The sequence below is a fragment of the Phoca vitulina genome, unplaced genomic scaffold (genome assembly GCF_004348235.1).
Source record: "Phoca vitulina isolate PV1807 unplaced genomic scaffold, GSC_HSeal_1.0 scaffold5, whole genome shotgun sequence".
In the NCBI taxonomy this organism is placed as follows: domain Eukaryota; kingdom Metazoa; phylum Chordata; class Mammalia; order Carnivora; family Phocidae; genus Phoca; species Phoca vitulina.
In genome coordinates, this window is record NW_022589708.1 from 73,425,143 (window position 1) to 73,441,033 (window position 15,891).

At 46.4% G+C, this 15,891-nt stretch overlaps 1 non-coding gene across 1 annotated transcript; it reads right to left on the reverse strand.

Annotated features, from left to right (window-relative positions):
- Positions 1 to 13,653: 13,653 nt before the first annotated feature.
- Positions 13,654 to 13,812, reverse strand: LOC116631842. The gene has a single exon (XR_004299291.1). It is a non-coding gene; the product is annotated as a U1 spliceosomal RNA (small nuclear RNA).
- Between the last annotated feature and the right edge of the window lie 2,079 nt (positions 13,813 to 15,891).

Genomic DNA, 15,891 nt, shown 5'->3' on the forward strand with positions numbered 1-15,891 from the left:
CCCCTCTCTCTTCCCTAAGAGTTAGTCACTGTCTTTGCTTTAGTTCTTCAACTTTATACATTTCCCTTGTAGATCTTTGGCATCTCCAGGGTTGTGCTTGGTGAAGGGGCTAGCAGCCTGCACTGGTTCACCATCTTGTCAGGACTTCTTAGTTCCTTGATTCATGCCTGTCTTCTCTTGTAGGCTGCTGGCCTCATGAAGGTTGGCCTTGTCCCTCACTGCTGGGGCCTAGAACAGTGCCTGTTACATTGGAGATATTCCATAAAAATGTCCCAAATGAATTGCCTACTTCCTTCTGGAAAGGTTCTGTTTTCTCTTGATATTTTTACTTCTTCTTAGGGTCCTTCTCAGACTCCCTCATCTCTACATGCCTGAAATATGTCTGGGTTTCTGCCCTCAGACTACATCTTTTCTCTTCCCCTGGGAATCTCATCCATATAAATAACTTAAACTACATGATGATGACTCCTGATTCTGGAATTTGTGCAGACTAAATTTCTTTCTTGAATCTAAGACTGTAATCTAACAATGATGGGCCTGGCTAATGTCGCACCGATGATCCAAGTTCAATGTGATCAAAACCAAATTAACAGGTATTTCCCTGAACTTGGTATCCATCCTGCCATTCCTGAATGGAGGGGTCACCATGGACTCTTCCCTCTCTGCCATTGCTCCCATGTCATGTCTTTTGTGAGCTCATGAAATCCTATAGACTCAGGCTCCTTTATGTGTTTTATACTTATCTCCTTCTCCCCAACCCCATGACCACTGCTTTGGGTCAGACCTCGATCATTTTGCACGTAAGTTACTGCATGGACAATAGTCATCTTGCTTTAGTTATAGCTTCCTCTAGTTCATTCTCCACATGGGACCTAAAGGGAAGTCATATGATGCTATTAATTAATTATGCTTTTATGTGATTAAATCCTATATCACTTGGCTCCCTGTGACCTTTTAGATAACTCCCAATTCTTCAGTATGTATCTAGGATAACTCTATGATCTATATTGTAAACTGCATGAGGGTAGGGAGCAGGGCTGTCTCATTGTATCCAGTGTCCAGTAAAGCACCTGGCACATAGTTGGTGCTCAGTAAATATTTGTTGAATGATTGAGTGAATGAATATTCTAGCCCCTGCATACCACTCCAACTTCATTTCTTAATGTAGCCTCCATTCCACTTTTAACCACATTAAAAATTACTATATAGTTACATATAGCTGAACACATCATCTTGAGACAGCTGAGAGAAGTATGTCTGGTGCACGGAATAAGTGATATCTCTCCCCACCCACCCCAAATATCTATGGCCACTGATTTAAATGAGGGCAGAGAAGCTCCCTGTGGAAAACACTCAAAATATATCTGAAACTGTGCTCCACACAATTCAGGAGTCTTTAGTCATGAGGCTGAGACCAGGGCATGGAGCATGTGCTGGTGGAAGGGAGTCACAAAGCAAAGAAGGGCTCTGAGGCATTTGAGAGAATTCATCAGTGGATCTGCACAAGACAGATGGGGGTAGTGTCCTTAGGAACAGCCTGGAGGCTGGCATGTAGAGCCGACCCTAATGATAAGGTGTGAGCTCTGGGGAGGAAAGGACCATTAGTGCTAACCTGTAGAACAATTCCCTGAACCTCAGCACTTCCCACCCAAGCAAACCTGATGGGGAGCCATTCTCATTCTCCATTCTCAGGGTCTACCAAGATGTTGGGTCTCATCAAGCCGAGATCCATCAACAGAGGTCTACAGTGTGGAGCAGTGGAGGCTACACAGAAGAGCTGGGCTCAAGGAGGGTACAGGTAGTGAGCAGCACTCTGGACTGCATATGAGGAAGCAACAGACACTGCTTTGGGACTGCCAGAAATGAACGGGAGCATGGCAGGGGCCTAGTGGTAGAGGTAGGAGCTGAGAACCATGGTTATTTGGATCTTAGTTCTTTTGCTCGCCTACCTGTAGCCACTCTTTCTCTTCTTCTTTGCTAAAGAACCCTGGTTTTGTTCAATTCAATGCTGGTGGCAGTATACACACAGAGGTTGGGTTCAACCACAGGGGATTAGTCATGATTGCTTGAGGCATCATGGTACCCCATTTTCATTTGGTTCAGGGTTCATGACCTGGTTCATGAGTGGGCACATGACTCAGTTCTGGACAATGAAACAAAGAGAGGAACTGCCAGGGGGTGTGATGGTTAATTTTATGTGCCAACTTGTCTGGGCCATGGGGTGCCCACACAGTTGGCCAAACGTTATTCCAGGTGTTTCTGAAATGGTGCTTTTGAATGAGATGAACATTTAACTCAGTAGACTAAGTAAAGCAGATTATTCTCTCTGATGTGGGTGAGCCTCACACCATCAACTGAAGGCTAGAATAGAAACAAAAGGCTGCCTGACAACCTTCACACTGGAGCATTGGCTTTTTCTTGCCTTCAGATTTGACCCAAAACATTGGCTCTTCCTGGATATAAGAGCCCACTGGCCTTTGAACCAAAACTCACGCCATCGACTCCCCCGGTTCTCAGGGCTTCGGACTTGAACGGGAATGACACCATTGGCTCTCTTGGGTCTCCAGCTTCTGACTCACTCTGCAGATGCTGACACTTCTCAGCCTCTGTGACTGTCTGAGCCAATTCCTTACACTCTTTCTCTCTCTCTAGATAGGTAGACAGGTAACTACGTCTATCTATCTAGCTAGCTAGCTAGCTATCTACCTATCTATCTACACCTATTTACATACACATATATATTCTGGGAGAAAATAATATAACATAATAAATATAATATAATAAATATCCTGAGAGAGATTTTTCTCCCTGGTGAAAAGAAAGCCCTGTGAGGAGAAACACCCTCTGCTGTTGTCTTTGATTCTGTCATGGGAGGATGGGATGTGTAGCGCTCTAACAGCCACCTCTTGATTATAAGAACACGAGATGAGGAGAGAGGTGCTAAGGATGGCAGGAAAGAGAGACAGAAAAGCCTGAACTCTTGGTGACATTGTTGAGCCACCAAACCCATCATGGAACCACCTGATCCAGGTATCTTACTGGATATGATAAGGTTCCCCCTTGACGTTTAATTCTTGCTACCAAAAGTGTGGTCCACAGCTGATAGTGAGTGTATTATCAGTTATGTTCTGCATTTCTAATGAGCTTGGCCCCACCCCAGATCTTCTCACTCAGTATCTTCCTTTTAACAAGATCCCTGGTGATTTGTGTGCACACTGAAGTCTGGCAAACCCAGGCTTGAGTGACTTTTAGCTGGGTGTTATTTTCCTCACATCTGAGCATATAATTGATGAGCATAATTGATGTGACCTCATTTGGATCTACGGACTGAGGTTTGTGACTGGATTATGTGGTTTTCTGGCCAGGTGGTGCCCCTTCTTTCTTGCTTGTTCCTTTGGACAGTCTGGTCTCTCTCTCTTCCTTCCACTTATTCATGTGCTAACATATCTCCTTCGAGACTCAGCCAAGGCCTCACCTCCACCAGGAAGCCCACCTGACTCCCTCCAGGTTGAACCAGGAGCACTTCCAATTGCGGTTACTGTGTCATCTTTTCTTTTGCATCGGTACCTCTTTGACTCTTCTAGAACCCAAGTACCTTGCAAAAAATCTTTTTTTTTTTTTTTTTTTTTTTTTTTTTTTTTTACTCTTCGTACCCTCCGCACCTATCTACTGTCTGGCACATACTAACAGCGGAGTAAGTGTTTCTGGAAGACTGAATGAAGCGTGTTTGCCGACCTGCTGCTTGCTGTCATGTCCTGCTCCACAAGGGCTCCAGGCATCCCAGGCGCTGACAGGGCAGGTGGCCCAGGCAGGATTAGAGAATTAGGGGGCCTGCTGGCCCAGCAGCTGTCTCTCCCTCCCCTCCTGCTCCCTCGCCCTCCAGGGAGCACACACATCAGAAGCAGCTGCTCTCTTTCCCAGGAACAAATGTCACGAGGCAACCCAGTGACAGCTGAGCCAAAGGAAGACCCCACAAATAGGAGCTCCTGGAGCTGGACGTGCTTCTCCTGCCTGCTCCCTGGACTGGAGCCTGCACATGCCGCCAAGCCATTCAGGCTCTGGCTGTCATTCTAGAAGCAGAGCGGAGTGGTAATAAAACTTAACGAGGACAGGGCCACGACAGCACTCTGCTAGTTACACCGTGAGAGCCTAAGTGCGTTTAATGGCACTTTCTTACTAAGAAATTATTAAAAATGGGTATCTCCCCCTTGCTGGATGCAGTGCATCCATTTTTATGTGCTGAGGTTTTTAGTCAAAGCAGCCTGGCTCTACTGTGGGATAAGCGTGGGGCCTTTGCTAGGAGCAGGCTCCCAGGGGGGGAAGTGGAGCCAAAGTCGGGGCTGGAGCCAAGGGCCCCTCCTGGCAAGGCAGAGGTGCGGAGCCTGTGTGGCTCATTTCCCAGCGGGCTGCGGGACCGGGGCCTCTGCCTCATTAGTGGGAGCATGGCAGCCGGATGCGGCGGGCACACATGTTCGGGTATGCTTGGGAAATCAACTCGTGAGCTGAGCCGCACCCCTGCAGCTGGGGCCTGCCTGGCCTGATGTGCAGATGTGCTAATGGCTTGGCCTGACTTCAAGCCGAGGAAAGTACAGAGGACTCGGGATAAGGAAGCATGAATGTCTGACCCCGGAGGGGCCCACACGGAACATCCCTTTGGGAGGCTGTGGACATGGCAGAGCGATGATTAATTCGTTTACTTTCTAAGTGTTTGCTGAGCAAGCCCCTGTGACCAGGAGCCAGGGTCCGGGGTGGGTCATTGGGATGTTCCTGCCCTGAAGGAACAACCCATCCAGCGGGGGAGACAGACAGACAGACAGACAGACAGACATATCCAGTCTGGTGCGATAAGTGCTGAGAGACAGGTGACCCGAGGATTTGAGGGGAACAAGGAACCCAGACCAAGGGGTCAGAGAATGTCCCAAAGAAGGAACACTGAGCTGTTTCTTGAAAAGACAAGGCTGCAGAGGAGGAAACTGCCATCCACGCAGGGCCCACTACGCAGCCGGCACAGTGCTGGCCTCATCACCCACGTCTTGTCGCATGACGCTCCACAGATGGGGACCCAAGGCTCAGGGAGGCTCCCTGGCCTACCTGAGGCCACAAAGGAACCTCTGGAGCCTTATGCAGTGACATGCTATCCATCGGTTATGCCAGGGATGAAAGGAAGGGCAGTCCAGGCTGTTTTAACCACATTTTCTGGTTTCTGTACTTGATGTTTTGACATCTAGAGCCTTGCTGACCAGAGAGGGACCAACCCTCCCAGGGTTAGCTGATTCCTAGAGAAAGCAAAAGAAGGGCCTGGGAGCTTGCCTTTCACATGCAAACCAGCCAATCCAGAGCCCACAACCCACCACCTCTTTTACTGGCTCCCACACTCAGGGCCCCTAACCACCTGCTCTGCTCAGTAGAAAGCCAGGTACCAGACAGCTAAAGGCAGCTCTGTGCCCCATAGCCTGCTGAAATTACTCAAGCCAGCCAATACTGAGCCTGCTTGCCCTGCCTCAACTGCTCCTTCCCACAGATACCACAATAAAGTCTCTTGCCCTTTGCATCCTGAATGACCCCAGTGCTTCCCCAGGTGGCCGTGTGGCATGCCCCCTCCCCTTGGAAACTGTGACCAACAGACCAACTTTTCAGTGGCAGCATCTCCTGATCTGTCGTCCTCACCGTGCCTGAGTAAAATAAAACCTGTATTTAAAACACAGGCAAGAGGAGTTGCTGGTGCAAGGGGACCAACAAAAGCAAGTCATGCACATTCCATGAGCTGTTTGCGGGGCTGGAGCCCAAGGGCGTGGGGGGCCCCAGGGAGTGGGCAGAGGCTGGTGGCCATGCTGAGAAGCCAGCCTTGAACCCAGAGGTGCGGAGGTGCCATTGAAGTTGGGAGACAGACCATGCTTTGTCACAATCCCTTCCTCAGCAGCTAGGAGAATGGTCAGGAGAGAGAGAAAGAGAGGAGGACCCTGTGTAGTAATCCCAGTGTAACAAGAAGGAAGATTTAACTGGGGCCATGTTGGTGGGAATGGAGTGGAGGGGACAGACCTGAGAGCCATGGAGAACACAATGGCCAAAGCTTGGTGACTGGTTTGGTGAGGAGGTGGAATGAAAGAGAGGACATGAGTTTTGGCAGAGAAATTCATCGGTGGTGGCTCCTTACCAAGATTGGAAGTGCTGAGTCACCGCCATGAACATCCATTTGGTGGGAGCCATAGACCACTGGGCCTCTGGATTCAGAGCTCAGGGGAGCAGATTAAACTAGAAGATCCGAGTGACATCTGAGGCTTGCTCTTTTACATAACAATGTTAAACTCCTTTATCTTTTGTAATTGGTTATTGTTAAGCATTTCTCACAAAAATTTAACAGAAAATCTAATTGAAGAAGCTTTATGTATCTTCACATGCTGATCCTCAGAACTGTGTGACAAAGAACAAGTGTTCTTTATATATTCTAGTTAGGGAACCACTACGTTCTACATGGGGAGCTCAAAGATGCTCTTTGTCCGCCATCCCTTAACAATTGCCACCACCATGTCAAAGGACCTGGGAAAGCTGATGTTTAGGAGAGGAGCAACTGCAGTGAGGCAGAGAATTCTGATTTGTAATCTGAGGTTGATTGGGCAGGCATCCAATATTCTGGAATCACAAACACTCAAAGGTCAGGCGGGCCAAAAAAATGACTGATGAAGAGGAGAAACATCTGTGTGCTGGTTGGGGAAGGAGGGGCGGTGGTGGACACTCACAGCTGGGTTCCTGTTCTGCACCAGCTCCCAAAGGGCTGTAGGAATCTTCCAGCCCTGGCATGGGGACCAGGTGTGATGGGGGATCCTGGGAACCTACCTCTAGGCCCCAACACCTTGGGGGGAGCTTCACAATACACCCGACAGATTAAAAACCGTGTTTGTGAACAGTAATTGTGTGTGAACCGTGTGTTGTGGGGGTAAGGAGGTGCTAATGAAATTTTATCATACTAGCAAAAGGGGCCACAGTGGAAGAGCCTCCAAAACATTTGGTGCTTGAGAGATCCCAAAGCAGACGATGCAATCCTTATTCCCAAGGAGCTTCCAGGGTAGTGGAGGCGCCCAGCCCTATGTGAGGGAGCTTCAGACATTTCCGAGGTATGATAAACATGAGTGTGCAGGATCTGTTCTGTAGCTGCAAAGGCCAAAGCAATCTGAAGTGGGAACAGAACCCTACGGATGGTCCAGGGGACGCTATGGAAAATGATGGACTTCAAAGCAGAGCATGGCATCTTTACTACTCTCAAGTCCTTCTCCGAGGGAAACTGGGCCATTTGCAAGACCACTGGTTAGGTCTCTTGCTTCAGATGAGTTCAGGCCCCTGAGAGCCTTTGCAGTAATAGCTGTTATAATAAGCTCATGCACCTGTAGGGTCCAGGCGAGTACCACGCAGAACCGTGCAGGAAATCGCAGCACCTGCGCCTCAGTCACTTGAAACGGATTTTCTTGGTGCTTTCTGAGAAGAGAAGGGAGGCACACTAACTCTTTCCAGTCTCCTGAAGAATCACCGAGTTCGTTTAGTACCTGAAAAACAGAAAAGACAAAAGTTACCATCAACAAAATGAAAAGGCAAACAAAACTATGGAACAATATTGGCCACACAATGACCGACGAAGGGCGAACATCCTTACTCTGTAAAGCTCACGCAGATGCTCAGAAAAGTAACAAGACCGCAACGGGGCCACATGCACAGGCTGTGTGGGAATGGCTTTGCCCTGTGGGGAAGCCCGCTCCTGAAGCAGAGGCAGAGAAATGCCAGGAAGCCAGACTTGCTGCTTGCCTTGCAGGTATGATGTGGGCGGGTGTCCTGTTCTGACCCATAAGATGTGACGTGGACTTGGAGGCTTTGGGGAAAGTACAGGAGAGAGTGGTACAAGGCAAAATCCCTTCCTCTTTCCATCCTGCCTGTGAAGAGGGCTGTGTCGAGGGTCCTTCCACTGCTTGGGTGTCCCAAAGAAAATCACAGAACATTTGACCACAGCCCTTAAGTCACTGATGCTCTGAACCAAGGCTCCAACAAATGTGAGATTTTTCAATAACCGTATGTTGTTTAAGCCGCTTTTAGGTTAGGTATTCTGCTACTTGGGATGAAGTCATCCTAACTAGTAAAAGATGAAATAGATAATTTTCGGAGGAGGAAATTACAATCAGCTAATAAAGATATGAATAATGTTTTGCCTAACAGTTAAAGGAAATGCAAACCAGAATGATGCTATTATTATTTGATTATCAAATTTGCAAACAGAATGATGTATGTGTGGCGGGATGGCTCCCTTGTCCATACGTGATGAGAGAGCTAATTGGCACGATGTGTCTGTAAAGGAGTTTAATGATATATATGAGGATATAAAAGTTCTTCCTCTTTAATTCACTATTCTACTGCTGAAAATCATCAGAGATTCAAACAAAGATGCGTTAACTGTCTTCTTGACATCTCCATGTAGAATGTTTTATGGGCTATTTTAGTTTTCTATTGCTGCTGTAACAAATGATCACAAACGTAGTGGTTGAAAACAATACAAATTTATTATCTTAGAGTTCTGGGGGTCGGAAGTCTAAAATCCAGGTGTTGGCAGAGCCGCGTTCCTTCTGGCGGCTCCAGGGGAGAAGCCGTTTCCTTGCCTTTCCAGCTTCTAGAGGCTGCCTGCGTTCCTTGGCTCCTGCCACTTCCTCTCGTCACTCTGACCCCTGCTTCTATGGCCACAGCTCCTTCTTTATCTCTGAGTTTCCTGCCTCCCTCTTAGAAGAATCCTTGGGTTAGGGGCACCTGGGTGGCTCAGTGGGTTAAGCGTCTGCCTTCAGTTCAGGTCATGATCCCAGGGCCCTGAGATCGAGTCCCGCATCGGGCTCCCTGCTCAGCGGGGAGCCTGCTTCTCCTTCTTCCTCTGCTTGCCTCTCCCCCGTGCTTATGCTCTCCCTCTCTCTGTCAAATAAATAAAATCTTCAAAAACAAGAACCCTTGAGCCCACCTGGATGATACTCCCATCTCTAGACCATTACTTAATCACACCTGTAAAGTCTCTTTGCTGTGTAAGGTCACGATTACAGATTCTGGGGATTAGGGTGTGGACACCACTGGGAAGGCATTGTTCTGTCTACCACACGAGCAATTCAAACTTAAAATGTCAGAATCTTCAATTCTGTGTTCCTCTTTTTCACCCAAAACACTGCCCTTGTCTTGCCTCAAATCTCTGTGCCATCATCTACACAGTGGTCCAGCCCCGCAACCTGAGTGTCAACACTGGCTCTTCCCTCTCTCATCCCCCATGTCCTCTTGCCATCTGTGAATGTCGCCTGTGTACCAGGCACTGTTCTAGGCATGGAGACAGAGATGAGGGGACATATGGGGTCTCTGCTCAGAGGGTGAACACACAAGGAAATATCACTGAGCTATCAATGCTCTTAAAAATAAAACCCAGGCAATGTGATGTGTAGCCTGGCTGGGGAATGGGTGGTCAGAGGAGGCCTCTCTGAAGGTGTAGGATTTAATCTGGGATTTTATAAGGAGTCAGTCACACAAAAGTCTCAAGGTGGTTCGGCCCAGGTGGGGGAAAGAGCTCGAGCAAAGGCCTTATTGTAGGGACGAGCTTTTGTTGCTCAGGGAACTGGAAGAGCGGAGAGATCAAGGGCAAGGGAGAGATGAGGCCAGAAGAGAAGGTAGGACCTAGTAGACCAGAGCAAAGACTGTGGATGTTACTGTCAGGAAGCTTAAACTTCTTGCCTCCATCCTACCTCTGCCCTTGTAACCGAACCCACAACCACCTCCCACCTGACTACTGACATGGCCTTCCTCTTGGTCCCCTTCCTCCACCTTTGCCTCCACCAGTCCATTTTCCACGTAATAGCCAAAGTGATATTTTAAAGAGGATGCAGTACTTTGGCATATTCCACATCTGTCCCAACCTCCTCCCACTGTACCTTTCTGTCCCGCAGAGGCTTGACAACTAAAGACCTTATTTTGCAGACTCCATGCATCTTGGCTTCCAGAAACAGCTTAGGCTCAGCTTAAATCAGATGTACTGGTGGACCATGTGAGTTAGCGCAGAGAGAGGCAGGGAGAGAGACTCAAGGCCACAGGTGTGGGTCTCCCAGGTGTGGCTTTCACGGTGGGTCTAGCAGGTGTGGGTCTAGCAGGTGCAGTGTGCCTCTGCAGCTACGTTGAAGTTGTGGCTTGTGGACTCGGGATTGCTGCCCCCACAGCCTGTTCTGGAGCCAGCAGGTGCAGCCGCACTTTCCTGATTCCTCAGCTTCCTGTCTGCAGCAGAGGTAATGGCTTCCCTGGCCCGTGAGCTCTGTGGTGATGTTCCAGGAACCCCTCCTCAAGGCCCAGTCCACAGTCTGCCCCTCCAGCTCTTTCAGTAATCTGCAAGCAAGTAACTCCCTGTGTTAGATTCCTTTCTATGTAAAACAGTGAGAGTGCTTTCTGTGATCTTCTGTGGACCTTGGAATACAAAAGGACCACCCTGGTCATATCATTTCCCTGCTCATTGGCCAGAGAAGAAACCCCAACATCCGATGCCTATGAGGCCCTTCATCTTAATTCCAGCACATTGTCCTTTCCTCTCTCTCCATCTGTCAGGTCCCAGCTTAACGTCACTTCCTCAGGGAAGCCTCCCCTCTAGGGCTGCTGTCTCAAGTGCCAGGGGCCAGAAGCCTGCAGTCAGGATACCAGCAGGACTGGTTCCATCTGAAGGCTGTGAGGGAGAATCTGTGAGGGTTCTCTCTCCTTGGTTGGTAAGTGATCGTCTTCATGTTCACGTGGTGTTCTCCCTGTGTCCAAATTTCCCCTTTTAACAAGCACACTAGTCATATTGGATTGGGTCCCCACCCAAATGACCTCATCTTAATTATATCTGCAATGATCTTATCTCTAAATTCCAATTCCGTTCTGGGGTCCTGGGGGTTGGGGCTTCAACATATGCATCTTGTGGTGGTGGCGGCGGGCAGACACAATTAAGCTCATGGCAGTCAGGTTTCCAATTATAACCTGTTGTCAAAGTCCACTTCTTCATCAAAGTGGTCCGTGCAGTGTACAATAATACAGGCATTTGTCTGGTTAATGTCTTGCAACCAGACCATAAACTCCATTGGCTGGGAAGACCGTGTCTGCCTTGTTGCTTGCTGCATCCCTGGTGCTTTGTACGGTGACTGGTGCATAGCAAGTGAGCAAAAACGATTAATCAAATTAGACAATTAATGAATTGATAAATAATGATTATCTCTAATCGCTAATGAAAGACCTAAAAGGCCAATGATAGGCAAATGGCTAAATCAACCAAGACACAGCTGTTTATTACATAGCTATTATAGTTATTTATTACATGGCTATTAAAGTCTGTTTCTGAAGAACCCCCCCCCCCCCCCGGCCGCCGTGGTAACCATCAGTTTGTTCTCTATATTTAAGAGTCTGATTTTTTGTCTCTTTTTTTTTCTTTGTTTGTTTGTTTTGTTTCTTAAGTTCCACATATGAGTGAAATCATGTGGTATTTGTCTTTCTCTGACTGGCTTATTTTGCCTAGCATAATACTTTCTAGTTCCATCCATATTGTTGCAAATGGCAAGATTTCATTCTTTTTAATGGCTGAATAACATTCCATTGTAAATACATACCGCATCGTCTTTATCCATTCATCTATGGTTGGACACTTGGGCTGTTTCCATATCTTGGTTATTGCAAATGATGCTACAATAAACATAGGGATGCATGTATCTTTTCAAAGTAGTGTTATCATCTTCTTTGGGTAAATACCCAGTAGTAGAGTTGCTGGATCATAGGGTATTTCTATTTTTAACTTTTTGAGGAATCTCCATACTGTTTTCCACATTGGCTGCACCAGTTTGCATTCCCACCAACAGTGCATGAGGGTTTCTTTTTCCCCACATCCTCACCAACACCTGTTGTTGCTGAAGAATTTTTAACAATGAAGGGAAATGCTTATTATTTGTCATTGAATGGCATAATAGAATATATTTGAAAAAAGAAGAGGAAAATGAGGTAGAATCCAGCATTGACCCTCGCAGTAACTGGAAACCCTGATATAAACTCGGGTCAAGTTTGTAATTTTCCACATTGAATTTATTCAACAATTCTGATTATTTGCTCAGTGCCTTCCTGTCAAAGCAAAAAAAATGATTCAGATCCTATTAACTATCCAATATTCTTTGGGGCATAAAATATGGGGATATGAGGAAATAAATAGGGCCTAGATTGTACTTCTCTGGGCTAAGATAATCTTATTTTTAGTCTCTCACTCTGCCATTAATAAAATAATGTCTGATCATATGTAGAAATGATAGGTTTGAACTTTGTATTTTGCATATTTGTCCTTTAAAATTAAAAACAAATTTTCTGATTTCAGAACTAATACGTGCTTATTATCAAAAAATTAAATATCAAAGTAAAATGGAATTTAGAGTATTCTAAAATTCTGCTTCAAATCAATAATCATTGTATTGTAATCATGGTAAAATTCTTCCAGAACGTACTCTAAATATACACATATGCATACATTAACAGCACACAAACACTGTGCAGAAAGGAGCCCACACTATATGATGGTCTGCAAATTGCTTTTTCGTCTTTAAAACATTTCTTGGCCACTGTTTCACATCCGTTTCCATGCGCTTCTCTGGTTCCTTTTATCCAGGAGGGTCTCAGGCTTAGACTTGGTCACTTAGGGTCTGAGAAAAGGAACCAAAATACAGGAAGGTGACTGGTCGTCTTTCCAGGGGCTGAATGGTCAGGGTCCAGGTGCCCAGATTGGTTCATACCCTTTTGCTTATTGCTTTTCCTGGCCCTGGAGACCAGGTTTACTACCTACGTGTGCTGGCGTGATTGGATGAATCGTATGTGGAATCCTCTTTGGGTGGAAGCTGCTACCTAAGTAGCAATAGAACAGAACCAGGGCGATCCTACGCCTGCTGCAGTTAGAATCCTACCACTTTGCAGACTTCTCTGGAGCTTCCAAAGATTAGAGGAGTTATCTCACCTTTATTCAGCACTGTGACCCAGTATGTGAAACTGTTGTAGTATGGCTGAGAATACAGATTCAATATCTTTTAAGTGGTGTGGTGATGGTATGGGCTGTGTGTGTGTGTGTGTGTGTGTGTGTGCGCGCACGCACACGCATGATCTCAGGGTCATGAGATTGAGCCCTGCGTTGGGCTCCTCATTCGGCATGGGGGAGGGGGAGTCTGCTTGAGATTCTTTCTCCCTCTCTCTCTGCCCCTCACTCCTTTGTCTTTCTTTCTAAAATAAATACATATTTTTTAAAAAATAGAGGTTGCTGTAGTCTGTAAATAGCTTTTATCCTCACAAATTTGGAAGAGCATGAATCTCCAAGACTGATTTTCTGCTCTGTTTTCCAGCCTCCTCTCTGAGTAAGGGCTTGTGCTGGGAAGACCCAGTGTCACATTCCCAGGGAATGATGAATCCTACCGCACTCAAGGTAAACAAGGAAGTTAGCTTCCAGCAGTGGGAAAGCAAATCTCTGTGGAGAGGAAACCTGCAATTTGAAGGGTTTTTTTTTTTTTTTAATGATTTCATTGCCTGTATTAAAATATTATGTAAGATAATCTATCAATTATCTCGTACTTAGGACAGTTTTTCATCAATTTATTTATTTACTTTTTTTTTTTTTAAAGCACGAATGCAGTCCCCCACTACCACAAATTATGCAGTCGAGTTTCCCACATTTGGGGAACTCGCAGGGGTCAGCACATCCGGAATGCAATGGATAAGCCTCACCCTGGGAAAACCACCTTCATGATCATGGTATCTCCCCTGCCAGGTAAGTATGAGTTTTTCGTCAATTTAACAGAGTAATCCTGTTCACCTTTTTTCAGGATATAGTAAAAGTTTAACAGCCAGCAATTAGGACAAAGAGGCTCTGGGGAGCATTATTTCTGTCCATGATGCATACATCATCCATGTTTATTGGCTTCACCCCTGAAACTAAGCAAGGCCCCAGACATGTCCTTTTATGTCAGAATCAGGAGATGCATTTCCCAGAGCAGCAATAGTACAGTATTTCATGGAGACTTAGGTCGAGCAAGTGACGAGGACACACAAAGAAGGACCGTGAGCCTGACCCTTGATTTGGAACTCTGACACGTTATGATGGTATTTTCCTTGTCTAGTGTCTGGGCAGCAGACTGGAGGAATCTGTCTGCTGGCCCATGTCCTGGGATCACGCCACAGTCCACCCTATGCCCAGCCCTGGGGCAGGGAGGTGAGCACGTTCCCAGCCAATCTGCACATGGAGTGAGGTCCTGAACACAACAGGAGTGTGCCTGGCAAACGTTGCTCTATCATTTAGACTTAACTCACTTGGAATTTCTTTCTGTTTCTAGGGCGCTTTCTGCAAGGAGTTCAAGAAACAGAAGCAAACCGAGGCTGGTGTTAAACCTGGCTCCATCTTCACTGCATGTATTGCTCTGTATGTATTTTTTTTTAAAGATTTATTTATTTATGTATTTTGGGGGGTGAGGGGCAGAGGCAGAGGGAGAGAGAGAATCTCAAGAGAGAGACACCTCGCTGAGCACGGAGCCCCATGCAGGGCTCAATCTCATGACCCTGAGATCACAAATGTAGCCGAAATCAAGAGTCCCACGCTTAACCGACTGAGCCCCCCAGGTGCCCCTTACACGGCTCCTTTTCTCCAAGAATAATTTGGAAAGTGTGGAAAGAGTCTCCTGGCTTCGGTAATAGGTAGAAATGATGATTCTAATCTTTACCTTCAGTTCAGGGAGGGGGGTGGAGTCGAAGATAAAGGAGCGACAGGCAGTGTGAAAATGTTGGGACCCTGGCAGTGGATGAGAACACATCGCATAGTTCAATGGAAGGTGCAGGAGCCAGAGTTGGGATATTAACTCATGGTGCCACCTCTTTTTTTTCTTTTTTAAAGATTTTATTTATTTACTTGAGAGAGACAGAGAAGGTGACAGAGAGCATGAGAAGGGAGGGAAGGGAGAAGCAAACTCCCCGCTGAGCAGGGAGCCTGACGGGGGGCTCGATCCCAGGACCCCGGGATCATGACCTGAGCCAAAGGCAGACACTTAACCGAATGAGCCACCCGGGCGCCCCTTTTCTTTTCCTTTTTTTCTTTTTAAAGATTTTATTTTCATGGTGCCATCTTGATCACTGACACCAGCCTTCTTATGTGGCAGAACTGTGGTTTGAACACTGGCTTGACTACTCCAGCCGAAACTTGTTTGTGCTGAGACAGGGCCAATAAAAGTTGAAAAATTGGCTTAGTCTTCCTGAAGAAGCAGGCTACACATGCAAGTATATTGTACTTGTTACTTTGGAAGAGGCAATAACTCATTAAAGGAATTTTTCTATCATTTTATATTAATGGAAAATTTTAATCTATAATTTACTACATTCCATGCTAAGTGCTTTCTACGCCTTACCTCATACACAAATAGGACCTGGTGAGGCAGATGGAAGCATCATCCCCATTTTACAAGTGGCAAAATTAAGGCTTTAAATACCGTATAGCCAAAACAATCTTGAGAAATAACCAAATGGGAGGACTCCTACTCCCTGACTTCAGAACTTACTACAAAGCTGCAGTAATTAAAACAATGTGGTCCTGGCCAAAAGACAGACATGTCGACCAGTGGAATAGAATAAAGAGTCCAGAAATAAACTCTTGCATTTTTGGTCACATGAATTTTTGACAAGGGAGCCAAGAGACACACAGTGAGAGAAAAGACCATCTTATTGACAAATGGTGCTGGGGAAACTGGACATCTTGCCTGCAAAAGAATGAAGCTGGACGCTTACCTAATGCCATATGCAAAAATTAACTCCAATGGATCAAGGACCTCCATGCAAGAGCTACAATGATAAAACTCTTAGAAGAAAACAAGA